At 36.8% G+C, this 26552-nt stretch overlaps 3 long non-coding RNA genes across 4 annotated transcripts in view; 1 reads left to right on the forward strand and 2 right to left on the reverse strand.

Moving 5' to 3' along the window:
- LOC134160962 (uncharacterized) overlaps positions 1–25376 on the forward strand; it is a 40520-nt gene extending 15144 nt beyond the window's left edge. The window contains exons 2-3 of the long non-coding RNA XR_009963758.1: positions 23976–24104; positions 25006–25376. This is a non-coding gene — a long non-coding RNA (uncharacterized LOC134160962). The remainder of the gene's footprint in view (positions 1–23975; positions 24105–25005) is intronic.
- On the reverse strand, positions 7786–10086 carry LOC134160961 (uncharacterized). Its single transcript, XR_009963757.1, has 2 exons — positions 9537–10086; positions 7786–8881 (listed from the first exon to the last, which is right to left on the reverse strand). It is a non-coding gene; the product is annotated as an uncharacterized LOC134160961 (long non-coding RNA).
- The window catches only part of LOC134160960 (uncharacterized), a 56993-nt gene continuing 42531 nt past the window's right edge, over positions 12091–26552 (reverse strand). For both annotated transcript variants that reach the window (XR_009963756.1, XR_009963755.1), the window contains one exon: positions 12091–12258. This is a non-coding gene — a long non-coding RNA (uncharacterized LOC134160960). The remainder of the gene's footprint in view (positions 12259–26552) is intronic.

The raw sequence follows: 26552 nt of genomic DNA on the forward strand, positions 1-26552 counted from the left end.
TAGTCAGAAATATATATGTGGTGGGTTGAGTTTTCCTCATTCTTGAAGCCAGTTTTTCCATGTGTCTGAGCCAAAGCAATACCTGCAAACATTAAGACTAATTTTCCAGCTCAGTGCTGTAGAAGTAGCCATAGCAATGCTATGATTATACTGTGTCATCTTTAGTTTGTGGGGCTGGCTTCAATGTCCTTACAGTGGTCTGCAGACACAGCTATGTGGGCAGGATATTTTAATAATCTGTGACCGTACATTCTGCCTGTGTGTCTATCTTGAAATAAAAGGCCAAAGAAAGCACGCAAAACAGTGGAAACCCAGTAGCCTCTGCTGTGGAACCGCTTGCATGACTTAGCAGACTCCAGCTTGAACTTGTATTCTTTTGGTGCTCTGTTATCATTTGCATGCCTTGAACCATTAAAATCACTCATTAAATGCACAAAATTAAGGACAAATGTGTGGGGTTTTTTGTTGTGTTTTTTTTTTTGTTTCGTGTTTTTTTTTTTTTGTATAGTACCTCTCTAAGTGGCTTAATTTTGTGGGTTTTTTAGTTGTTATTTGTTTGTTTGGGATTTTTACTTGTTGTCCCTTGAAGAGTTATGAGAAATTCTCTTGCAAAAAAAAAAGCATATTTTATAGGACCAATCAGATCTTTTTCCGACTTCTTTAATGTTAATTTCCAATTTCAAGGCTTAATTAATAAACCTTTATACTTTTTACACACTGGAAGTCTCTGACCCATGTTTGATATGAGTTTTTAAATTTCCAATTTTAAGTTTTATCTTAAGAGTTAATTTATCTGCAAAAATTTCTATATAAAATGAAAATGTCTCTTTTGCTGTTTAAAGTTTTATCTGAGAAAGAACTAGGGGGGGTATTTGCAGGAGGTGCAAGCTAAAACCTTATTAAAAGCTGAACACCCACTGCAGTATTTCCTTCTCTATTTAGTTTTATTAATAGTTAAGAGCTTTTTTGATAGAAGCTATTTTGATAATCATAAGAAAATTCTATACATGCATAAATAAAACTTGGTGTTGAAAAGTAGGTCAGTCCTTCAGTCTGGCTTTTAGCTACATTTTAAAGATTTTTCTCTGCAGTGATTTGCTGATCCAGTTATTCTTAATATCATAATCCTTAAATTTGTAATCCTCAGTGATAGTTAATGATTGATAACATGTATAATTTTCATCATGCAGTGTCAACAGTGCCAGTGCTACATTTGGTTGCCTGTTAGCAAGTGCTTGTCTGCTTCAGAATCTGGTATTTAAAGTGTATCTAATTTAATTACCAAACAGCAAATAAACTATCTGCAGAAGTCACTGACCTAGAATGTTGCCTCTAAGCTTTTGAGGATGGCTGATAGTGAAATGATGTAAAATGACATTGAAGATGAAGACATAATTGCTCACTGTGAATCTTTTTTTTCCAGTAGCTAACATTATTCTGAAGATGAAAAGTGACAGTTATATATTTTTGGCAACATTTCCCTGTAGGAAAGGAACACGCAACCTACTTATTTTTGCTACTGTTAGGGCTGGCTCAAAATTATACTCATAAAAACTTTATTTACTGCCATTACGGACTGAATTTTTGAGTGGTCTCTGCCCAAGTACTAATTTAGGGCTCCTACAGTTTAGGTATGTAGTCATGCAAAATGAACTGTTAGAGGTTTATCCACAAGATATCACAGGAGTTATTTCTAGGGGCAAACGTTGTGTTTTGGGAGTATAAAAATGAAGCATCCAAAATTCAGAAGCTGCATCTGAATATCTGGCTGCACAAAACTTAAAAATGCCATCTGGTGACAGCTTTACCTTCTATACAGATTCCATCAGGCTGTGCAAATGCCTGCGTTCCAATTGCTTGCAAATTTACACTTGTAGCTGATGCAAATTGTACATATGTGAAAGCTTGGAAAGCAGTTACTGAGCAACCTTATTTTAAGCAGAGATGGTAAAATGTAGCAGCCAACAGTCTTAAAGTGATCATAGAGCTTTAGCACATATTGCAGTATTCTGTGCCTGTGACTATGCAGGCTCTGTGTTAACACTGACTGTTACAGTTTTTGATGATAATAAAGGTATATAAACTGCAGTCAGCTCAGGAATGTACCAGTCTTGTCTGTGCAATGCAGAGGTACCAACTTAATTGCTCAAGGAGTTAGGGGGCCTGTTATAACTGTGGATCTTCCTGTTGTGGGGAGGATAGTGACACCAGTATCCTGTCAGCTCAAGCACAGCAAGCTACTAATATTGTTGATCTGGGATTTCTTTGTAGGTGTGATCTGCATCAATTAGTTTGTGGTTAGAAAGCTGGCAAAACAAAAGCCTATTTAGTAATGACTAAAAGGAGTGCTTAAAGCATGGTGTATTTTGTGCAGGCACTTTATTGAATTGCTTTTCAGTTTCAATTCAGCAAAAGCTGGTATATCCTCCTGGCAAAAAATTTTATGATGGCTATCCTGAGCTAATCTCATAGCATCCTCAGAAAACAAATAAGGCAGGAAGGTTTCTCATTCAGGAAAGTATAGCTGAGGTACCTCATCTAAGTAGAGGAACCAGTAGCACTAGACATTGATTGGTCAATACTGGCTGGAAAGGTATGCACCTAAGTTCTAGCAAAAAACCAGAATCTGTTCAGGTATGGATGTCTCAGATGTAGTTTACTCCTGAGCACTGCTCTTGACTAGCAATCGGTACAGTTGTACCCCAAAATCTCAGTGCAGGGTTTAAAGCAGAAGTTGTGTTCCCACACAATGACTGTCTCTATAAGGAGGAAGGAAAGCTTATTTTTTTTTTTTTTCTTGAAGTATGCAGTGTCTTAGAGGCCTGTCTGCCTCCACAAAGATATTGATTTTTGGTGTTCTGGGTCTTTGACTCTTAACAGTCAGTTTGTGGTATTTGCTTTGAACAGACCTGTGGTTTGGTTATCTTTCTCTTGATGCATGTCATATGGTTCCAGAAGACACTTCCAGTCAGCAGTTGCAAGCATTTGTACATATACCTGCCAATGTCTAAAATTTTGCAGAACATAAATCATCTTTTGTAAAGGCTGATATAAGTCTGAAGTCAGTACATAGTTCTAGGCCAGAGATGGGTGCCAATAGGCACAGCAAACGAAGATGCTCCTGGATATTGTGACAGAAGCTATTTTAAATTATGTGATAATGTTTTCCTTGAGCTTCTTCTTTTCCTCAAATGCAGTCAATGACTGGGAGAGTTTTACTAGCTCTGTGTCAATCGGAAATCATGTAAAGTGCACAACGTGAAGGGAGAGAGAAAACAAGCTACCTTTGCTTCAAGTATGCGCACTTGTACTGTGGAAGCCATCGTCAGACAAAAATATACTGTGAGCTCTTTCCACCCACATACCTAAAGCTTCATGAAGCAGAGACTGTCATGTGGTGGCAAAGGCCAGATTATCATAATGTGGGTGTGATGTTTCTGCCCCAAAATACTCTCCTGCCTGTTGTGTTCCGAAGTTCCTTATTTGTACCTGCAAAGCAGTAATCTGCACAAATGGAGCAGTTAGGTGTCCAAGTGTTGTGTGTCCAGGGACCACCTACAGTTTATCTGTGGGCAGAAATGCACTCTCTGTAGGTGAGAACATGTGTTTTTTCAAGTACATGTTCTTTTGTTTCTTTCTCTGCCCTCTCAAGAGTGACATCTACTTCTGACTGCATTTTATTTAGTGTAGGATGTGTGGGACCATACTTCTTTCACATTTTCTTGTGTTGACTTGCCAAATCCTCAGCTTGTACAAATTGCCATAATTCCACTGAAATCAACAGAAATATGTTGATTAAAACCAGCAGAGAATCTGAACTCGTTAGTTTGCAGATCATGATCCATGTGAACTTCTGGAATGACCTGTCACAGTTGTTTTGGGGATATAGAGAGATCTTCCTGTAGAGACTGCAAAGACTTTAAGATGTTTTGTAGGCCGCAGCTGGCTGCTGTCTTCAAAGTACTGTCTTTTTTTTTTCCTGTTCTCTTCTAAAGTTATATCCTGAATGTCTGTCTGAAAGTTCTTTTAGTTTTGGTATTCATCTAGCAGTTTGTGGCCTCCCGCTGTGGTACAGTGGATGGAGTGGTTTCATCATGTCTATCAGTGTGATACCCAGCAACACATTGACACTGACAATGAACTGAACGACATTTAATTGTAAATCTATTGTCATGAACTCTAGGCTTATCATGGCTTGTTATTTTGAGACGAACGCAACGATTAGCATGGGGTGTACTTTATGATAATTAAGAATGTTTTACACATCAGATGGTGGCGTTGACTTTTGAGGGAAACCACCTGGGCTCAGCTCTCACTAGCTAAAATTAATATTTCTGTATTTTTGTTTCAGTGTTTCAAAATGAATATGATAAAATACTTTAAGATCAATCACTAAATAATAGATCCATGCAATCAATCAGCTTAATAACATGGTTATTGGGATAACCTGCTATTACCTATTGGGTGATATTTTAGGTTAGATAACTAGTATATATTGTACTGGAAGTTTCTCTTTGCACTCAAATTGAACTATTTTAATGGCCAGGTGAATGTTTTGCAGCTCTCCTGCCTCTTTGCCTAACCTGGTATCTGAACAGGGTTTTTTTTTATGAAGGTAAAGGTAAAATACTGAGCTTGTAGATACACTTTGGATGCAGATATCAGGAGGGGGTAGTTAACTGTTTTGCTTACTATAGCAATAGTATATCTAATATATTTCTTATTGAACAGGAGTTAAATTTTGTAGTTGCATTCCAGAAACTGTTTTCTTAAATTATATGGCAATATCTCCCAATAGTGACAAATTGCAAATGTGTTAATGGTTCTCTTATGGCTATGCACCTTGAAGATATTCAAAACCCATTCCTTCTACTAAATGCTGCCACGGTTTCTATGTTTCGAAACCCTAGTGAGTATTTTCTGGGGAGAGGAGGAGCTGTATTTTGAAAAACAAATCTTAGTTCAAAAAATTACAAATGCTGCATTTCAAGGAGAAGAAATAATCTGCTGCAAACTAGGAAAGAACTTCTGGAGGTTTATGTATCTATAGAATAACGTTAGATAAATTTAAATGTGTTAACTTTGTGGTACCATTGCAAATGCTATTTTTGGTTGCAAAGGACCAGTGATTGCTTGTAAAAAAGGAGACATCAGACTAGTTCAGCTAGCCTTGGCTGGGCAGTTTGGAATGTGGTCTATGTTTGTGGCACTCGCACTTAAGGAAGATGCATAGGAAGACTAGTAAAAACCAGAAGAAGCAAAGGAAAGACTGCACAAACCTAAATAAAGGGCAAGCTATAAAAATTAATCTGGAGTGGGTGTCAGCATGCCAGTGCTTAAAATAAAAATTCATTTTCATCATAGTTCTTTCAAGTAACAAAAGTATACATCAAAAGAAAAGAAAAAGGGGGTGGTCAGCAACAGAAACATGGTGTTCACATTAGGGAAAAGTCAGTATTATAGGATATTTTTCCCAGGAAGACACATGGTTATAGTCCAAGATAATCTAGAAACTGTTTCCAGTTCAATTATAGACTACTACTATATTTGACTCTTTAACTTGCTCCATGTCACTTCACCATCTGTAAAGCAAGAAATGTTAGTGTGGTAGTGTTAGGCTGTGCCAGAAAGTGAATCTAGTGTATTCATCCTACCATGGTCCTGAATAGCAGACTATTTCTATCCCAGGAATTCTTTAACTTGTAGTTTTAGAGGTGTAATCAAGTGTCCTTCTGTACTTGCTAAGCAGGAGTTATAGACTTGATGTAGAAACTGTTAAGTTGGATGTTTTGACCCATCTTATGCCAGAAGTCAGGCAAGAACAAGAAAAGAACATTTAGAGATAAATAAAAACCCAGTAACTCCAAACCCTATAGCAAGGCCTTGTTACTACCTCCACTGTTTTCAAGCACAGTACTGTATGCAAAGGGGAGCAGCAACTGATCTACTGTGTGTAGAAAGTATATTTCTTCTCCTCTGCTGCTGCTGCAAAGCTAGTTCTCCTATTATGTCAAGGTCCATTGCATTTACTGCAACTTTGATAGGCTTGACCTAAAAATACTGCTGTGAGTGCATTATTTACAGTGACACTGAGGAACAATTTTCTAGAATGTCTCTAGGGCCTGTGGGCATTGCACTGGGTACATATGTATTACATTAACAAAAACACATGAAAATGACCGTGAAACCTTTCTACAGTATTTCACAGCTATCGTTACCAAATTGGGATTGTTCTGTGGCTTTACAGCATAAGCAAAGATGTGTGTGAACCAGCATCTCTAGTGGGGTGTGGAATAATGGTATTGTTTTGCCAGTGAACATTCTGTAAATTACTAGTCTGTAGAAGTTGGCTTTTAGTATTATATGAAATTATATATCCATACATTAAGACATTTTTCTGTATCTATATGAAAACAATGTAATGAAAATTACTAGTAAAACTTAGCCTAGGCATCACTAGAAGAGATTATTATTGTGGAGTCTGTTCTTCAGAAGCCAGTAAAAAATTGCAGTCCAGGTGAAAATATTTGTTTTGTATTTCTAATGTGTGTCAACTGATTATCTGTGCCCAGGTCAATGCTGGCTAAAGTTTCTGTACCCTGTTCTAGTAGGGTTTGAGTTGTTACTGTTTGATATTACCAAATGTATGAAAATTGATAGAAATGAGAGAAAAACATGTATTTAGGGGGAAAAATACTGTTTTAGAAAAGGGTGTGAGTTTACTTTTTTCCTGCACTGGAATCTATCTCTCCCGATGCTAATTGTTCAGACATTGTCAGCATAGAAAACATATATAGAGAAACAACTCGTGCTCTAGGACACTTGCTCTTTCCAGTGCTGCCAAATTCCAGAATCTTCTATCTTCATAAGCATTTTCTTTGTTAAAAATACATAATACAATTATAATATAAATATATGGTAGAAACAAGACCTGATTTTTAGGTTCCAGTAAGACACCTTGACAGAGACTGTTGCAAGAGCAGCTTAATTTGAAAGTTTTTCCTTCTAGATAGAGTATATACCTTTAAGTCCTGCTTTTAATATGATCTTCATCTGTAATACATAAGTTGGTAGTAATTCAAATTCACATTTTTGTAGTAATGTGTAAACTTACTGGCTTACTTCTGAACAGTGTAGCTGAGACACTATGCATGTATGCATACATCCATAGCAACCCTTCCTTTTACTACTTCTCTGCCTCTGATCACAATAATATTCAGTGAGCAATAGACCCTGTGGGTTCTTCTCTAGTAAATATTACAACAAGAAAATATAATCTTCCCAAATATCAATTTTAAAAAATATCCCCAAACAATTTCGGGAGTTAATTTGTTAGTGTGATTGTTTTTGAGGAACTGATTATTTTTTTATTCCTATAAGCATCAGTCTCTCATATGATTGAGGACTGATCTCTTTCATGACTGAAATATATTTTTATAATTTAAGTAGTCTGACACAAAGGTCCTGTATCTGTTCAGTTGCTCTATTGTGACATATGGATAAATCAAGCAAACACAGTGCACAAGACAAGTGTTTAACTGATGTGCTGAATAAGCTTTGTAAATCATCAGACTTAAGTATTGTTAATGGACCCCACATTATGACAGTATGAATGATATATGATTACCTAACTTTTGAAAGTAATTCTTGCTTTGGAATATTCGAGTTGAATCAAGTCTAAAGGCTGAACTTACCTTGCATAACCATGTAATATAAGAAAGTAGGCTGGTCCTCCTGTGTGTCTGACCAGGGTAACAAAGGGTTGTAAGGAAATAAGAACAAATCTTGAGCTTTATTTACACTTTTATTTTCTTATTACTATTAGCAATACTGAATGTGACATAGGTGCCTAAAAGTTTACAGCAATTTTACAATTTAACTACTCATTCATTATTATTTCTGGATATGTATTTGTCATCTTTCAGATCCTTAAAAAAGGCAAATGTAATAATATTTGCTATCTAATAGTGTTTAAGTGCTGAATCAGTTTCACATAAAATCAATATTTCATTTGATGTAATATTCTATCTGTATCTTAGAACTCGGGCACTCCTTTGTATTTGTTACGACAAACATAGAAGGAACTTCTGAACTATTTCACAATGCCTAGTTAAAACATTTAAATATTCTATCCTCTTGTGCTCAGAGACATCAGGAGTGGACACACACAAAGCTCCCTGTATTGTTACTTATTTCCATGTACATACTGAATAACAGTTTTTATGGTTTCAATATTGAGGACAATATTCCAGAAAAAAACAGGCTTTTCTTTCTAGTCAGCTAAGTTAAACTTGAAAACAAACAAGCAAGCAAAAGGTAGATATCCCAACTACACTTTTTTTTTTAAACAGAAAAATGTAGCCTATAAATATTTGCTGCTCACTACTGCTTTCAGAGCTGATATTCCTCTCATCAGTAACTGCAAAATGTGGGGCCACAGTTGCATTCATTGTTCAGTGAGCTTGTCCACATAGTTAAACCCACCGACAGCAATGAATGTTGATTGTGACCTTTTTTGTAAAGCTTGGCAGAGTAGGGAAGAAACATCATGTGGTGATTAGGTTGCTATCTTCGATGTTAAGGCCTGAAAGCATGAAGTAAGGAGGAGGCTGGTTAGCTGGAGGGTACAATCAACGGTCGATGGTTTTCACTTTAATTCCAAACTCACCGACAGCGTTGAATGTTCACTGAAGCAACCACTACAACAGAGCTCCATTGACTTGACAGCATCCTCAAATGTCTGAAAAGAGGGTGGGGGGAAATCAAAATTCACACAATGATTTTAATTATTCAGATGATGCAACTTCACTCATTTTTCTCTTACCAACAACCTTCTCTGTCCATCCTATTTGAGCCTCTGTGAAAGGAGCTGCCGGTTTTTCTAAACTTCTTTCTATGAAAAGAAAACATATTTCACTTATTCAGGTTTCAACAATATATGTTAGGATCCAGGCACAAGTGGATTAATGTTGTCTGTTGTTGCACAAAGCCGAACTTCATAGCAAACCAAAACACAAGATCCTATACATAAAGAGAGATGGCTAAGAGTTTTATGAATTAGTGTTGCCAATTATAGATTACCGAGTAAAATTTCTTCTTCTGCTGACATGTTCAATCGGATTTAAACTTGCTTAAGATTGATAAAATCTACATTTTCCTTTTAAGAAGTTTTAATTTCTCAATGAGTGTCTTGGACAGGAGGCCTTTTTTCCTCACAAATTTATACCTGAAGAACTTGTTATGATAGTTTTCGGGAGGGGAAAAAGGCAAACTAACATCAAGGCTTGATGGCCTTAATTTTCTTTACACACATTTTCTAGGTGGCAGCATGCTGTGTATATCCAGAACTTAATCACTGCAAAGACAAGTGCTTATCCCTAAATATTTCCACAGTGGTACAACAATTTTTTCCAATCTTCTGAGTTTTCAAACTCTGTTGTCCTAATTCTTAAAGTAAATAAATAAAACAGTGTTGCAGTTTTCACATTATAGGGGAAGGGTTTTGGAAGCTTGATTAGAAGGCAAAACATGGTAACAGGAATTTTACCTGATTTACGTTTGGGAGCAGGGTTCTTCTGCAGAAGGTGGTCTCGCAGCTCAGCTGGTCAGGCTTCTTTTTTCTAGGTCCACTCTTAGCTTTCTGCACTGAAATTATGCAACTAATGCATTGGTTTCTGTGAATTGCTAGTTTACCTTTGGTAAAAGATGTCTTGTACTCTCTTCCATTTCTAGTTATTTTCAAAATCTTTATAAATGTTGGGTATTATTTTGTTTTGTACTTGCAAAAAGAAAACCAGCACCAAAAGATTGCAAGTCAAAAGTATGCTGTTTTGTAAACAAACCATGATGAGGACTGTCTTAGCTCTTTCAGCTAATTGCTCTGCGTGTAGAGGTTTTTATTGCATCACTTAACTCAATTGAATTTTCTGTCAAATATCTCTAAAGGACAGAATCATTAATATATCCTGTTGGAGAACTAGACAAGACAGGAATCAACTGATTTTCTTTTATAGTAGATTAGATATATTTTGTTTATAAAGGCCACAGTGATCATGAATATACCTGAATTCAAAACAAACCCTTTGTGGTTGTGGTGGTAGGGGGTTGTTTCGTTTTTGTTTTTTTTTTTTTTCAGTTTTTTTTTTTTTTAACTTTTCTCTGATACAGCAGCATCTCTGAAGTTTGATTTATTTCATTTATTTGTTTAGTTTTACCCTCCATTTATTTTTACTGGCTTTCTCACAGTTTAATTCCATGGATGTTAAGAAAGGAGTTTTTTTTACACCAGCAAAAGAGATGAGAGAATAAGGCTTTCCAACTCGGCAGCCTTTCGTGCATCTGTTCACCTTGTTTCAGCCAAATTAATTGACTTCATGGTTTAGGGTGGCTCCTATTTAACATTTACCCTATTGTAAGCTTTCTTTTTTATGCCATTTCTTTCAGTACTCATTCCTATGTTCTTCTACCTTGTTTTTACCTGTCGCTTCATTTTTCAGTATGGGGTCTTGCCTGGCTGATACCTGGCAATTAGGATGTGGAGTAGGGGAAGGAGAGTAGTGATGTAGAACTTGAGGCAGGGTGGATTGCATTTTAGGGAATAACTTTCACAGGTTGTTACTGCTCTATCCCCACTCCTCTATAATGGAAAAACCTCAGTATTTCCTCAGTTACCTAGCCTCTCTTGAAACAGGATGGAACTTATAAGTACAAAACCACAAAAAGTATTCCTGAGCTCCAGCCTTCAGCCTGATTCCTGATGTGTGCAGGTTATGTAGGGTAAAAATGCTTTCATCTTCTCTCATCTTGTTTTCATATATATATTTTTTTAATCCCTTACTGGGCTTAGCTAGCTGTTACAAATGCCAGCTTTATTTTAAATTTCACTTCAGATCTGCAGGCCCATGTGAACATTCAGATTGGATGTATGGGTTGTGGTTTGTTTTTTTTTTTATTTAAGGTTAGTAGGTCATAAATAAACCAAAGCACTTTCCTTGCTATGAGCAATAGGGTCATGGTGTGCATGAAATATCACTTTAAAAAAATTGGAACCTAACATGAATTGACAGAGGTACGTGAGGAAGTAGTTCATTGTGTCGCTGTAAAGGCCATAGGGATTTGGATTGCTAGAGCTGCCTGTTTTTGGAATAGATTAGATATCTTGTCTGATGACCTGTACTTAATTTAAGTGACTGCCTTCGCCAGCCCTTCCAGAGGGCAACTGTGTGAAGTAGAGCATCTCATCTTCAGTCTTCACTCCTCTTCCTCCTTTTGATGGCCTGACCTAAATTGAAGATATGGGTGTTGTGCTGCACAGACAATTTACTTCAGTGCTATGTGAACTGCATCTTTAACTCTAATTGGTTAGCTTTTCCATTTTGGACTTCTTATTCAAGATATCAAGGTCAATGTTCTCCTTCATTGTTCTGGTTAATACTGACAACTGTCATGCATTACACATGTTTAATGGCTGCTTTGTGTAAAACAATAATCCAAGAGTGGCTCCCTGAACTATGAAGGGATACTGTGCCTTGCTTATCCCCCTACCTCTTCCTCTCTTCATTACTTCTCCCTGTGCCACATAAATGCTTGATGAAATATAAATGATAGTCTGTGAGCCAGACCTGTCTGATACCTACTTCAAAGAGCTGTTTTAGTACTTTAACAATATTACTGTTTATGAAGCTGTGCGATTGCTTAGGAGCAAATAGTTGGGTGAATACACAGATCTCAGGCTTGGGGACTTATGATTTTAGATAGTTTCCCTCATGATGTATTAAAACATTCTATTCAGTTTGCACACTGATTAAAGCAGTATATTAACATGTTTATATGGTTATACATAAATATAATCTGTGTGGCTTTCAGCATCTTTTGTGCTTTTGACATTGAATTGTTTCTGGGTGGTGGAGTTAAGGCGTTTTAAAGGCAAATATTCATAACAGCCAACAGAACAATAGTATTAATACTTGTATTGCAAAGTTATTTCATGGATACAGTTGTTGGCTACTTCTAGCTCCTATTTGCCCTCTCCCACAGTCTGTCAACTCTCCCACAGGCTTCCAGTTATACACCTGGAGACAGGAAGAAATACAGTGCATGGGTGTATTTTTAATTGTGTTGCAAAAATCAATTCCAGTGTCAGCATCTAAAAATGGTTCTAACACACTTGGGATCAGATTCTCAGCTAGTGCAAACTGGCACTGCTCCATTGACGTCAGTGGCATCTGCCTTTACACCAGCTGGCACCTGGCTGCTCATCTGGAAAAAAAAAAGTAGAATGATCAGCTTTGGGTTCTTATCACCTCTTCTGTTTTGTGTTGTGTTCATCTTTTTTATTAAACCTTTCTCAAGTGACAAATTTCCATGTTGTATTGACATTTCACCTGCAATAAATTAGCACTAATACTAAATCTCAGTAAGTATTGACACTGCTGTGCTTCCACCAAAAGGAATTAAATCCAGCTGACTGTTGTTATTAGGGATTCAATTTATTCTTGGATGACTTTGAGTTATATGCTGGAAATAAAAATTTCTGTGCAGCTATCAAGAGGAAGTAATTTTTCTGACCATGAGATGTGCTAATTTTTTTGTGGTCTTAAAAATGGCAAGAACAGAATCAAATAACCTTTACTGTAATCCAAGACTACTGTATTCTACAAACACTAACTGCAGTTATTTCTACAGTGTGCTGGAGTATAGCATTGGTGTCCTAATTACTAATGCAGTAATTCTAAGGCCAATGTTTTTCAAGAAATCCAACTAGACAATCGCAATGTTTTCATGTTAACTTCAACCTATGGAAACATCACTCTAAACCTCTGCGGAAAAAAAAAAAAAATGATGTTTTAGGGAGTATTTCACCATTTACTGGAGTACGGCCATCTCTGAAGAAAAGTAGCAGCTGTATAACATCTTGAAGCAACAGTGCATGCCAGCCTGAGACAGGAGGAAAAACTGTGATTGCCTTGTTTAAATTCTGCATTCTACAAGACTGCTTTTTTGTACACTATGGCATTAAGAAATCTAAAGTTATACAGAATCATCCTAGTTCTTGCTCATGAAATAAGGCAGGGGGGTGGCATGAGGGGGTGGAATATGTTGGCACACCATAGAACAGATTTTTAGTTGAAATAATGAACACAGGACTGTTTTAAAGTAAATCAAAACTTGTTTGACACAACCATGGCACAGCAATCTGCAGTTCATTGAGTCCTATCAGAGTTCTGGTGGCCCAGAAACCAGTACATCTCCAAGTATGCTAGTTTGTGTGTTTGTAGCTTTTGAATAAGTTTTTTAGTAAGTCTACTGTCCAAAAATTTACTGTGCTCTTGAAGTTAAACCCATCAGATAATATTACATGTTTATAACACAGGCTATGAGGTGGGATGCTGATTAGCCAAGCTAATTTAGGAACAGAACAAATGTGAGAAGCAATGATATTAGTTCAATCAAATATTTGATTGCACTTCCAGAAATAATTTAATTGCAGAGTTCAAAACTATGCTTTGCCCATTAGAATTTTGCTTGATTAGTATTTTGCTACGCTTTGATATTAAAGGCACTTCCGAAACCAAATTTAATGTAAAAATATCCAAGGCAATACTGGCTTTTTGCTTACTGCTTTAGGCTTTTGTACCTCAATCGATATAAATTCTTACTCTTATTTAACAAATCATGGTTTCATTCATGTGTTCTAAACATACTTTTATATCTGACTTATTGAGCTTGACTCTGCATTTTATTACTTCATGTTGTTAGTCCTGTTTGAAATTGTAATACAGGATTGCAGGACCGGACCTGTAAGCTTTGCTTTTTATTTAAAGCCAAGAAATTGGTGAATAAATTCTAATACTGCCTGGAGTTTCCCAGCCTTTTGGATGACAATTCTCCACTCCTTGTAACTGGAACACATTACTATTTATGGAAGGTATGCACGTATTTCAGTGTCCATAAAGCATATGCAAACATCTGTTCTTTAGATCACTAGATGGAGTATGGTAAGTGCTTTTTACATTAATATCTATGAAGTAATGCTCACCTACTGACATTATGCTTAAACTTTAATGTTTTAGCAAATATTTCGGTAATTTATCTTTTCAGTCAATCTAAGTCAAACCAGTAGAAATTGCAAACACGCTGGCATGGAGTTCTGTGTGGCCTGTACCCAAAAAATATCAAGTGGAAGTTGTGTGACAGAGTGGTGTAAATATTAAGAGCAACATGATCAATTCTGCTAAAACACTAGAGGTTTTGTTAGTAATAAGTACAGAGAATTACTACCTTTGAAGGGTATTTCTTACCTTCCCTCTTCCTGTGATAGCCTTGAATGGGCACCTTTTACCTACTTGACAAATCTGGATTGTGTGTAGCGGTCCACTTTTTTAGTGTTATGATCTATTTCCCATGTGATCCCACAGGCAAGATTCTAAAGCCCAGTAACTGAAGCTATGCTCAGAAAACGTAGTACATGTGGAAACCAAGACTTCCATACAAGTTAATGTAAGATGTGGGAAAGACAATATTGCATGATAGGATGGGTGCTGGTTGGGAAGGCAGAGGATAAGAGTTCTCTTATTCTGTCTTCAATATCAGTGTTTGCATCACATTAAGTGTTCTCAGCTATAAAAAAAATCTTTAGCATCTTTCCCATTTTGTGTTAAGCATTTATATATTTCAGACTGGATCCATTGGTTGTTTTTCAACATTTCTTTTTGTCTTTGTATGTATTCTATGGGAATAGAGACTTCATAAGGTTATATTTATAAATGTTAGCATAACAACTAAGTTTTCATAGAGTGGAAGTATCGATGAAAATAGGGATTAAAAATATTCTGTATTTCTACGTTCTTGAATTCTCCTGTAGTCAAGTGTTAGAGAACGAAATGCAGCTTTTTACCTGCAGAAAATGGGCTGAATACTTGTACCTTTTTCACTAATCCTTTTTGTTCAAAAAATAAAAAAAGAAAAGCCCAAAATGCTTCAACATGAATAGAGACCCCTGTCTTAGGATTTCTGGAGTGTTTCAGTACAATTTGTATGTTGTCTTATACATTCTTCACACTGATCATATGAAATAAATGTATTCAGAAAAACATGTTTGGGGGCTTTTAACGTATATTAATTTGTGCTTTTGATTTCCTAAAATTATTTCTGGAAGCTGCCAGAAAAGGTGCTGCTCGAGCACAAGATACCTTAGGGATTCTGTATGTGTCTGCATATCACTGCTGGAGCAGAGTGCAGTAGCAACTGGCTTCAATATCCCACCCCCCTCTTCTTTCGGAGTCACCATAGGAACGGACTGCAAGAATTGCCAAATTCAAATAATTATGGTCCTGCTGCACAAAGTTTCTTTTGATCAAGAGCAAGTCATTTGAACTCTAATGTTTAGTGGGTAATACTTACAGCCTCATAAAAGTGTAGTGATGGCTGATATCTCATAGTGCTTTGAACATGTGAAGTGCTATATAAACAATATAGGGCTATTGCACACAACTCAAGCTATTAGCATTTGAGGGACACTGCCCCAGGCCCTTAGAGGGGAAATAACATCCTTACTGGGAAAGAGGCACCTTTTTGAGTTCTGTCTGCTTCCAGATTATCAGGAGCTTTCTAGGTAGCATGTAAATATGAAGATGTATGTGTTTGGTTGTTGTTTTTTTTTTTTTTTTCAAATACTGTGCTTATTACACAGTAGCAGATATTAAATGAAGGTAGGCAGCATTCAGTTAGAACTGTGATTTTGAAAATGCAAGGATGGCAAATCATTGCCTGTTTGCATTATTTCCTTTGCTCTAATTGTTTTTTTTTTGGCATTCTTACATTTTTCCTTTGTGAAATTTCTGCATGCCAATCTACTTGTTGCTAACATACTCGGTATTTTTCATGTGTAACTTAAAACAGATGAGAGATTATGCCTCCTCTTTGTTCCTGAAAATATCACCATACTTTACAGAAATTGAACCACAAATGCAGCTTGAGAACATTGAACAGTCCATGGGTATCTGTGTATAAATGTTGGTGAAATCTTAATACTAGTAAAAGTTAAAAAACTAGTGGAGGGGCACTTTCTAAATGGCTGATCTAACATTTATTAGATCTGAAGGTATTATTCAAATGGGGGAAGAAGTTTTCATAAGATTGGTAGAATTGCCTCTCCATCACATGTTCTATGTGCTCTGATAAATAAAGGCTACTGCTTAGGACCCATCTTGCAATCACTGCAACATGCAGTCTGGGGTAGTAGAAAAGCTTATGGATATCTGCAGGGGGAAGAAGAAATTCCTTGAAATCTCTTTATGCCAGTCATTGCTCCAGTTGATAAACAAGACTGGTTCTGGTTCAGTGTTGGCAAAACACTCTTTTTGCTGGTGGAACTTATTTTCAATAACGGAGACTATTCTAAAGAATTGCAGTTTCCTGCTTGCTTGTTTTCTTTTTTTCTTTAGTGTCCTGAGCTAAGCTTTTAGACATGTTAAATGGCGTAAACAAGTTTTTCATTTTTATTACTGTTATCTAGGAACAGCCATTCAAAACAAATACGCTATTGACTCAACGCTACAAAGCTCTGAAGAGAGAATAAGCTCAGACTTTGAAGGACTGGGCACACAGTTTAAGTATTTAGCATAGCAAACCCCATTGCAGTACAACTGCTTGTACTGGATCCAATGTTTTACAGCATAAATGTGAAGCATAATCCTGTGTATTCAGGGAGAAAATGCCTAGTTCTTTTACTAATTTCTGTTGTTGGGTTTTGTCTTTATGAAGACCAACATGAACTACTTATTTTCTGCCCTGGCAAAGTTATTTTTAAGTAATAGATATTAATCAAAAGAAAAATAGCCTGCAATAGATAGATACAAGATTATGGGAACTGTTACAAAAGCCTTATATTTATTCTTCAAAACTGGTGCACCCTTAATGTTTTTTAATCTGCCTGTATTTTTGTGGTGCTTTCAACCTCCACTTCCTTGTCCCTGTTGAACTCAGCTTCCTTTTGAAAAGCTCTTTGTGCTCCAGTGACCACTTTAAGCTTTCTATTGACAAAATTAAGCTGGACTCCTAATTTATTTTTCCAGCAGAAAGTGTGAGTTGAAAGTGGTCATTGGCCCGATAGTGAGAGCAAAGGTGGTTTTATTGGGAAGGGGGGGTGATGTTTGGTTTCTTTCTCTCTGTCCTTCAATCCTTTTCTCTTGTTAACTTATAACCCTCTTGTTTCCTCCAGGGTTCCTGGAAAGTGTAGTTCCTACATCCCTCTCTGAAGTTTCCCTTTTCCAGCCCCACAGCATCCATCTGCTGCAGTAAGGAAGAGTAGGCCAAGAAGTAGTGTTTGGGGCCTCTACTGAATCTGGTTTATGACTCCATATCATGCACCCCAAAGCTGTGGGAAGACTGACTGAGACATTGGCAATAAAGTAAATGAATGAATGGGATGAGGGAAAACATATAGAGCAAAAGCAGCGATTATTAAACTGTTTGCTTTGCTTCATGTATGTTTGTGTGTTTTAAAAATACATATAAACGCACATGCAGATGTAATTTAATGTGATGGAAGATAGAGAAATGTCTTTGATTTGGAGATTTAAAGGGATCAGAATTGTATATCTGTAACATCCAAAAGGCTCAAACAAAATAAAGACGACACCCCTGGGTCTTGCCTTTCTGCAGTAGTACCTAATACATTTAAATAGCAACCTGTAATAAATTCATATTTTTGGAGTAAGTGGATGGTATTTTATGTAGTCTATACCTTCTCTAAGAATCTCTAGAGATCTGCTATTACCATCTCAGTAACCACTCCTAATCAACAAATTGTGATGTGAACAGTCATAAGTGTCTGGCTATTTTGGGAAGTTTTGTTTCTGCATTGGTGCCTTCTTAGATTTAGAAACCCTTTCTTTAGGGTACCTACAGATTTTTCTTGCTCAAGGTAAGCAGGCAGTTTGAGGCTCTCATTAAAATTTCTGTGGTGCTTGAGGGTGTTCTGCTTGTACTTTAGAAAAATCTGGATGAAATTCCATTTGGTGGGAAGGTTCCATTGCTTAAATCCTGTGGTAACTCTACTCTGAACACCTAATATGGAGACATTATGCTGGCTTTTAGCAGATAGGGTGGATTTCATTCTTAGTGAATTTGACCCAGGTGCTAAAAAGCTATAGCTGAAAGTGCTAGGTTAAAAGCACAAGTCAGCTAGGTACATAAATATTACATGGCTGTATCTTTAATGGATTCCTGTTGTAGACTTGCTTTGTTTAAAGATTTCCATAACCCTGCTGATTTATTGCATCTTTTCTAGAAGTATGCTGTTAGCAGGAAACTCAGTTGAAGCACTTTCAATCATGTTGGAGGATCATTATACTTTCACTTGAATAACTAATTAGTTGCAAGAAATTAACTACTGCTGTTTAGCACAAAAACACTTCCAAGAAGGGCTTTCATTTTTGTTGTGGAAAATAACCTCAGGCACTTGAGGAGGTAGGCAGAAGGGAGCAATAATGATCCTGATGTCTTTTAATATACCTTTTGTTTTCAATTCAACCTGGTAACTAGCAGGCAGCATGGTTGTCTGAATAGGGCACTGCACTTGGACTTGGGATGAATATGTTCTAATCTTGCTGGTCCCATGGTTTAAGGTTCCAAATGCTGTCCCTTAAGGCTGTGGGAGACAGAATGAGACTGAGGAAGAAATAAATTCATGAATTGGAAGGAAGGAATAGCATAATATGACCAAAGAAAGGATTTAACCGGTCCGTTCATGTCTCTGGAACTTATTTTTCTTGTTGTGAAATGTGGATCATGCTTAATTAGCATGAGGGTCTAGTCTGAGTGTCTTGTGTAAGAGCTCATTATTACTGTCATATGCTGTTCACAGCACTGCTAATAAAATGCAAGACACAATGAAGTGAGGAAGGAGAATAAAGGAGAGCTAAAATACTTAGCATTTTGCCCCACCTTTCCTAGGGCAAAAACTGGAAGGAAGTTGAAAACCAATTGTTTGAGCTCTAGATTCTTTCCTAATATATAAAATCCATTTAATAAGGCAATAAGAGTGACAAATCCTGGTCACTTTTTTTCTCTGGAACTGCAATTTCACCCCTGCTATTGGAAAAATATACATATAAAATATACTTTCAAATTATAAAGTAACATCATGCATCTGTAAATCAGTTGTCACCTTTAAGTCTTCTCTATTGCAGAAGCAGTGAGTTCTTTAAGTATTTGGACAAAAAGGAGTAATGTTCAGTAACATGAGAGCAAAAGGGAGAGAAACTTATTGGTATTTCTTGCTCTGCCCTGCCTTGCCTTTTCTTTGCCCACACTTGCAAGATTAGAAAGTTAAGTCTTTGATATTTGTATCTGAGATGTGGTAATACAGAAATGCTGGGGATTATTCAGTGCAAAAAGGGAGTGGGCTACTGTAGTCATGACAAACTCCTCCTGAATATAAAAAGTAAGGGTAGCACTACCCCAGTACTATAATACTTTTAACAGTTTTTCCCCTCTCTTCTGTTCATTGCCTTCTTGCCAATGTTTACATTCAACCACCTATTTTGGATACCTGAAGGTTAGGATCAGAATCGTTCAGCTGTTTATGATTATACTGGATTATCTGCATAAGTATCTTCTGAAAATATTTTCATAAGCCCAGTACTTGGTGGATGTGGGTTATCTGTCTGTGTCATGTGTCCCCCCCTATTTTTTTTCTATATTTAATATTTTTATTGGTCTATGAGAATACAAGAGAGAGGAAGGTCACATTTGACTGGGTTTTTTTGGGGGGAGAGGGGAAGGCTTGCATATGTGCGTGCCAGGAAATCTAATTTCATGGGGAAGAGAACAGCAGAGCTGTGCTCTAGAAAGAGGACATAAGCAATGCCATAACATCTTCAAACAAAGATTATTTGAGCTATAGGGCAAGCAACTTCAGATTGGGTATGCTGCCACTAAAAAAAATGGTTGCAAACGTAAGCAGCCAAGAGCATGTGTGCGTTTACACATGTGCAAGTCACTCTGCTTCAGGATAGCTGTGCATAAGAGCTCATCAGGAGACAGAAAGTGAGAAAGACTTAGTGCAAGTGCTTTACTATTTTCTAGGAAACTGCATACCAGGTTTTTTAAACCAGTATGTTACCTTGAAACTGCATGCAGGGATCTTCAAGAGGACCAAGGAATTTTGAAAGATCCTCTCCCTTGACAATCAGTGGCATTTCTGCTAAAAATTCTTGTGTTTTTTGTCTATCATTGAAAAGTATGATCTGAGTGCAAGAGTATCATAGAAATATGCTAAATTCAATGCAGTGTATCTTTGAAGACTATGCAGTAGCCTAAAATTCTTTTAGCATCTGAGGCTTATCCAAACTATGCAGACGCTCACACTTTGTAGTAATTACAGTTGAATAACTGAATATAAGACCATTAACACATCCAAGTTATAGGCTGTTGACAGATGTCTCAGTTTTCCGATCTTTTTTGAACGTTTTCTGGTTTGCCCTTGTTACCTAATTTTGTTTTACTTGCTATTCCATTTTGATCTGTAACTGTTCAATGAGCTTAATGTGTCTTCAGATAACAGGTGTTAACTCTTGAGAGTAGCTTCAAAGTTCATTTTGGACTTCTGCCTGCAGTTCAGATTGTGATCATCTGAGTTCTTACTCAGATCTAAGTCTTGAAATTCCTTCCTACTTGGACACTTTAATTCATGTCACACCAAATACTGTCTTGCTAATATTCAGTTATCAACTACCCCTTTGCCATGGAAAATATATTGTCCTTTATAGTCTTGTATAATCAAAAGAAGTGGACAATATGTAGTCTAAAGAAACATAAATACCTGGAGTGAAAAGAATGTAAGACTCCTCTTTAAAAACAAACAAAACACCTTTGCAATACAATTAAAACAAATAGGCAACAATGTCTGCCTTGTATATACACTTCAGTTATTGGATGAAAGCACAAAATGCAAAGGCAGATCATGAATGAATCAACAGCAGAATAAACCTAGACCTCCTTACTGAGAAAATGGGTCTATACAGACTGAGTGCGTTAAGCCAAGACACTGAGGGAGAGGCAGAGAAATGTCACTTTAAGGATCACTTTTTGGGAAAAAGCATATAACTATGTTCCATTCTTTCCATTAGGAAACTCTGATGTATTAGTTGTGTGCAAATGTAGCTAACTTTCTGTTTCAGTATCTGCACATGCATGTAGTTGAAAAGACCAAGTAAATGATGAAGTGAGTTGGGTTGGTCGCACATTTAAGAATCCTTGCTTTGATTGGGCCTATGCTGAGTAAATCAGATGTGAAGGGATTAGCGCCTGAGGCATGTTCCAGGTGATTTCAGACAAATGGATAGTTTAACTGTGCAAACTGGAAAAGAAAAAACATTCCGAACTGGAGAGAGTGTGCTTGCTTGCCTCATATAGTCCAAAGATGGGGTTTTTAACCTTTTTCCTCTTTTCTCTTTTACTTCTCTACTGAGGATATAAATCAGTTTCATTTGTCTTCCTTTTTGCTTTCCCAAGGTGCAAGTCTGTAAGCATGTTTTTATGCTGATGAGTAAATATGATTCTTGAAAACTTCACAGCGCATGAGCATTCAAAGTTTGTACATCTCATTGATTCCATTTTGGCATTCAGCAGCAAAACATGGCTGCTATTCTCAAACTGTCAGCAGTTTTCCCTGCAGCGCTGGAAGGTAGTTGATGAACTGGAATTTCTATAGTTCAAAATTCCTTAAGTGTAATGAATGAGTATGAATTCACTATTTTTCTAATTACACTGACTCATTGAAGTTCTACAGCTCTGAGTGGAAATAAGGATAGTTTTATTGTTAAAAAAATCTGTACTTCACAGGTTACACAGTGTCTCATAAAAATTAAGTCTTTCTGCAGGCTTCTTTGTGCCTGGCATGTTTGATATTTATTATAGATATTTTGTCAGAGATGCATAGTCAGAAGCTGAATGATGAACAGGGTCGGCCTTCTCTTGACTTTGGCATTCGGCCCAGGTTTTCTTTATCACTATTTTATTTATTTATTTATTTTAAAGGAAAACTAAAAGGAAAAAAAGGTGTGGGGGAGGGAATAATGTAGTGCTGCCGCTTAGGACTTACTCGTTCTCATTCTTGTGCTTTCTGTAGCACTAGTATCAACTATTCAATGAGTGTCTTTGTAAAGCATCTACCAGGCTGTCAGATTCCTGATGTAGAGAAGCTAGATGGTGCCAGAAATCAGTCATTCTGTGCTAAATATTGCTGCTGGCTCCACTCCCTGTCTCTCAGAGTCTGTAGAAGTCTAATCTTCTGTTCTTCAGAGAAAAGATGGCAGGAATTAACAGCAGCTTCAGATGGTGTTTTTATGTAACAAATGTCTTCCTATCCTGCACGGTTAAGGAGTTAAACCGGTCTATAGGTCTCAAGTGGTAGCAAGGCCCTATTTTGTTTCTTTTTGGTGTCTTATGTTACATGGAATGCTTTGATGCACAGCTACTGTGTATTTGTCATTGAGTTCTTTACTTGCCAAGACTTCAGTTTAGTCAATTTAGAAATTCTTCTATTTTAAACAAAGTGCTTTGCTGCCAATCAGTCTAAACATCAATATTAAACTGCCTTGGACATGCACAGAAGGTCAGCCAGGAGAATGCCTATAAAGCAGCTTAGATACCTCCAGCTTTCACCACCCACATGATGCCTGTACAGAATTGGCACACTGAAAATTAAAATTGTATAGCGTTAAAACTAAACTTGGAAAAAATAATGCTGAAGCTAATGCGCAAACAAAGCCTTTCAGAATTGAAATGCATCTTCATGGCATTTCCTGTTTTTATAGAATCCAGGGAACTTTCCAGAAAAACCAAGAGGCATTTGATTGTATAAGAAAGAATAGAATGAATTTTACAATCGCCCTTTCAATATGCAAATAATTTTTAGTACTCATTTAAACTAATCATTACAAAATTAGCCTAGAGTAAATGAGATCAAGCTGCATTGTTTTGTTTAAACGTGCTGCACAGCTGACTTAGGTGCTTCAGTAGCACATAGTACCTACATTAAAAATGTGAATCTTCAAAAGGTTTTATTCAGTGCTTATCTCACTGTGGAAGTGCCCAAATCCCCCAGCAACCAAATTCTTGCCAAAGGCCAAGCTGGCCTTGTTTCAGCATGTCTTGCACAACAGGCTGAAGAAGCATGTGGTTCTGTTCCCCTGTGCTTTCTGCTTCTATGAGCAGCCATTGGAGCAAATCCTAAAGACAAGGGAAGTTAGTATCTCAATTAACGAGCTGTGGCTGAGCATATTCTCTATTGCCATTTGAATATTTAATTGCTCTTTGCAAATTGTGTAAGCTCATTGAGGAGACATTTGAGAACTTCTTACAATTAGGATATCTGGTCACAAGTAGGGGGGAGGGTTGTATTCAAAATCCCATTGGAAAAGTTGGAATTTGAATCCAGGTCTTCCATACCCTGGGTGGTAAACTATTACATGAGAGGGAGGCAGTAAAAATGAGCGTGACCCTGTCAGATAGGAGTATTTTCACTGCCAAGAGACAGTTCTTGGTGATATTGTTGTACTGGCAGCAACATTAAATCCAAAGTTTCAAGGTGCTGTTCCAGGCCTGTGACTCTAAACATTCTCCCACCTGATTGAGGAGCATTCTTTTCAACCTGTGAACTTCTGAGAGTCCTTTTACATTCATGGTTTTTTAAGCAATATATATATATATATAAATATATATCACATAGCTGCCTAGATATAAATCTTTGAATGTTTTGGGTATAGACCCTTGGAAGATAACTTCAACATTTATTATTTCTGTGGCTTTGGTCATTTGGTTGCCTTAATCTATCTTTAGGGCTTCTTATTTTTCGCCCTCCCCCTCATTAGGTAATGGATGTCATGATTGTGGGTTTTGCTTGACTCCTCTTATTTTTAACTAAAAGGCTGATGTATCATTTGCTGGATGTTCTCCTTTCTTCCTAGGCCTAATGATATTGCTCCTTTGACTGAAGTGACAGCTCCTGCATGATGTGTAACACAGCGCAGCCAGGAAATCTCTACACAGGCTATGTCCTCTCCAGCTTGATAACTCTCCAGGAAGAGGTTTAGCAGGTAAGACAGAGCCACAAACTCTGTTTCCATTATCAAAAGATTTAGCTTCAGCTGCTAATTCTGGAAATCTAGTGAATGAACCCAGTATTTGTGCATGTGACTTTGATAAGTGAAAATGTTACCATATGAATTTCAGGGTCTGAGAAAGATTTTTATTTTTTATTTTTTTTTAGAATACAAATTAACTTTTAGTTAAGCCACACTGAAAATAAACCTGAGAAGACAAAAGAAAATAATATTCATTATGTGCTAAATTGTTAGAGTTTATTTATTACTTTGCCAGCAAGTAGTTGAATGGCTCAGACAGAAACAGAAGTCTTGTAGGTTACAAGTTCTTTTCTGCAGTTAAAATGGTGGGAAACAGCTCTGAGAGATTTCTTGTTTTTAAAATGTTAATGTGGAGACTTATTAATGCAAGCAATGTGTCACCTTCAAGACAGCTTGTTTTCTGTGTTTAAAAAAAAAAAGCCCTGTTTAATAACCTTAATTTGGATAATGTTATGATTGAACTTCATTGTATGGGAGTCTTAAGCCTTGCTTATCTACAAAGTCAAACTTTAAAATGTGTGAAGCAGTTTTTTCTGCTCTGAGTATGCCAGCTAGAGTCTGTCTTAAAAAGTGTGTGTGTGTGTGTGTATTCCTTTTCAGATGAGAACTTTTTAAGAAGGGATTTTACTTTTAATTGACTCTGGAAGTAGCTAACTGTGTTTTGAGCTTCCTTATCCATGTTCACCTGCTTAAGTATCTTGTTAGGCTGCTTTAAAAACTTTTTGCTTATTATTCAGAAGATCAGGTAACTGAAAATAATCTAGTCCTCTCTAATTGCCTTTGGGGATACTTGGGAAAATTAATTGTAAAAATGTACTATAGTATGAATCTTCTCTTGCATTTGATTTTTCAGTGGTTAATTTGAGAAAATGAAGGAGAACAAATGTTGCTTATGTAAAACAAATGCAGAAGCATGGAAAACATGCCTATTCTTGTGAGAGGTGTGGTGTGCAATAGCTTATGATGAGGTGCAGTTGAAGGGCTGTTATGACTAAGATGGATGCTGCCTCATACAAGTCTGGTAGCACTACTATGTGTTTCTTCCTTTCACCTTCCCTACTTCTTGTTCTGCCCTTTGCAGTACTGTCCTTACATCTTTACTTCATGGGGAAGAATAGTTTGTGGGGGAATACTAGTTGACAACAGAAGCGTGCTTCCAGTTGGACTTTAAGGATAGAACACAGAAATATGTTGCAGAAATACACTGCAAGAAGGAAAAAAGGGAAATAACTTCAGGAGGTATTCTGTTGTGATCTGTGGCAATGTAGATTGCATTGAAAGGGGTTACATGTCTGTGACTTCTGACAAGTTTGTAATTATAAACTGAAGATAACATAGTGAGCTACTTATATAATTTCTTGTTAAACTTGACATGGATATTCAATTGAGGTCTAACTCTGTTTAGATTTGCCTTTTTCATCATACTGCATTCTCATTGTTTTCTGGTTTTCTGAAGTTTGGGGGGAAGGAATTAGAAAGCTTGTCCTAGGACAGGCAATAGAGGCATTTTTCTCAGGACCAGTATGCAGGCATAGACATTGTTATGGGTTTTGGAAGTTGCTTGGGGTTGGTTTTGATTTCTTTGCTCCTGAAGTATGGCCCTCAATATTTTTTTCAAATAATAATGAAAAAAAAATAATGCTCTATCTGCCAGGTACATGATTAAAAATGTGTAATTAATTTCATTAAAAATTTTGCATCTTGAGGTGTCTGGATGAGCTCAGCAAAATAGGTCACAGATTATGTTAATTCATGTTAACTCCAGAGAGTGTCTATGGCAGAGATTTGATTATAAGAGTAATAATTAAACTGATATGGAAACTCTCTGCTCTCTACTGTGGTAGCTTAATTTTTACCTTTTTTTTTTCATATCATTAAATTTACAACAATATTAAAGAGGTACATACGTACAGTATCCCTGCTACATGTTCCTTTATAGTCCTTTGCACGGGTGATGATAAGCAGTGAAAAGCCCAGCGTGGACACATAGCTTCTATGTTATTGTTCCCTTCAGTTCCGTCACATCTCTTGTCTCTGAATATTGGTGCTTGCTACTTGACTATGTAAAGAAATTAACTATCTATGGCTGGATTTTTGAATATACAAATTGGGTATTATAGGTGGTTGTGCTACCCCTGCACACAATTTGAAAAATGGAACAAGGTTGAGGAATTAATTTAGAGAAAACAGACAAACAGGTCTGAAATACTTAAAACAAATGAGCCCCAGTAAGCTCTTTCATATTATACCTGAAACACAAATTACAGCCAGGTAGTGTTCAAGCATGAAGTAAAGCTTTCACACAAACCCACATCTTTTCAAGCAGGTATCTGAAAAGAATACTTAGTATTTTCACCCTTAAAGGTGAGATCAAAATCTTTATTGAACCAACTAAAGGAG

This window comes from Pezoporus occidentalis, unplaced genomic scaffold, assembly GCF_034315485.1.
Source record: "Pezoporus occidentalis ecotype Australia unplaced genomic scaffold, CSIRO_AGI_Poc_V1 ctg167, whole genome shotgun sequence".
NCBI lineage: Eukaryota > Metazoa > Chordata > Aves > Psittaciformes > Psittacidae > Pezoporus > Pezoporus occidentalis.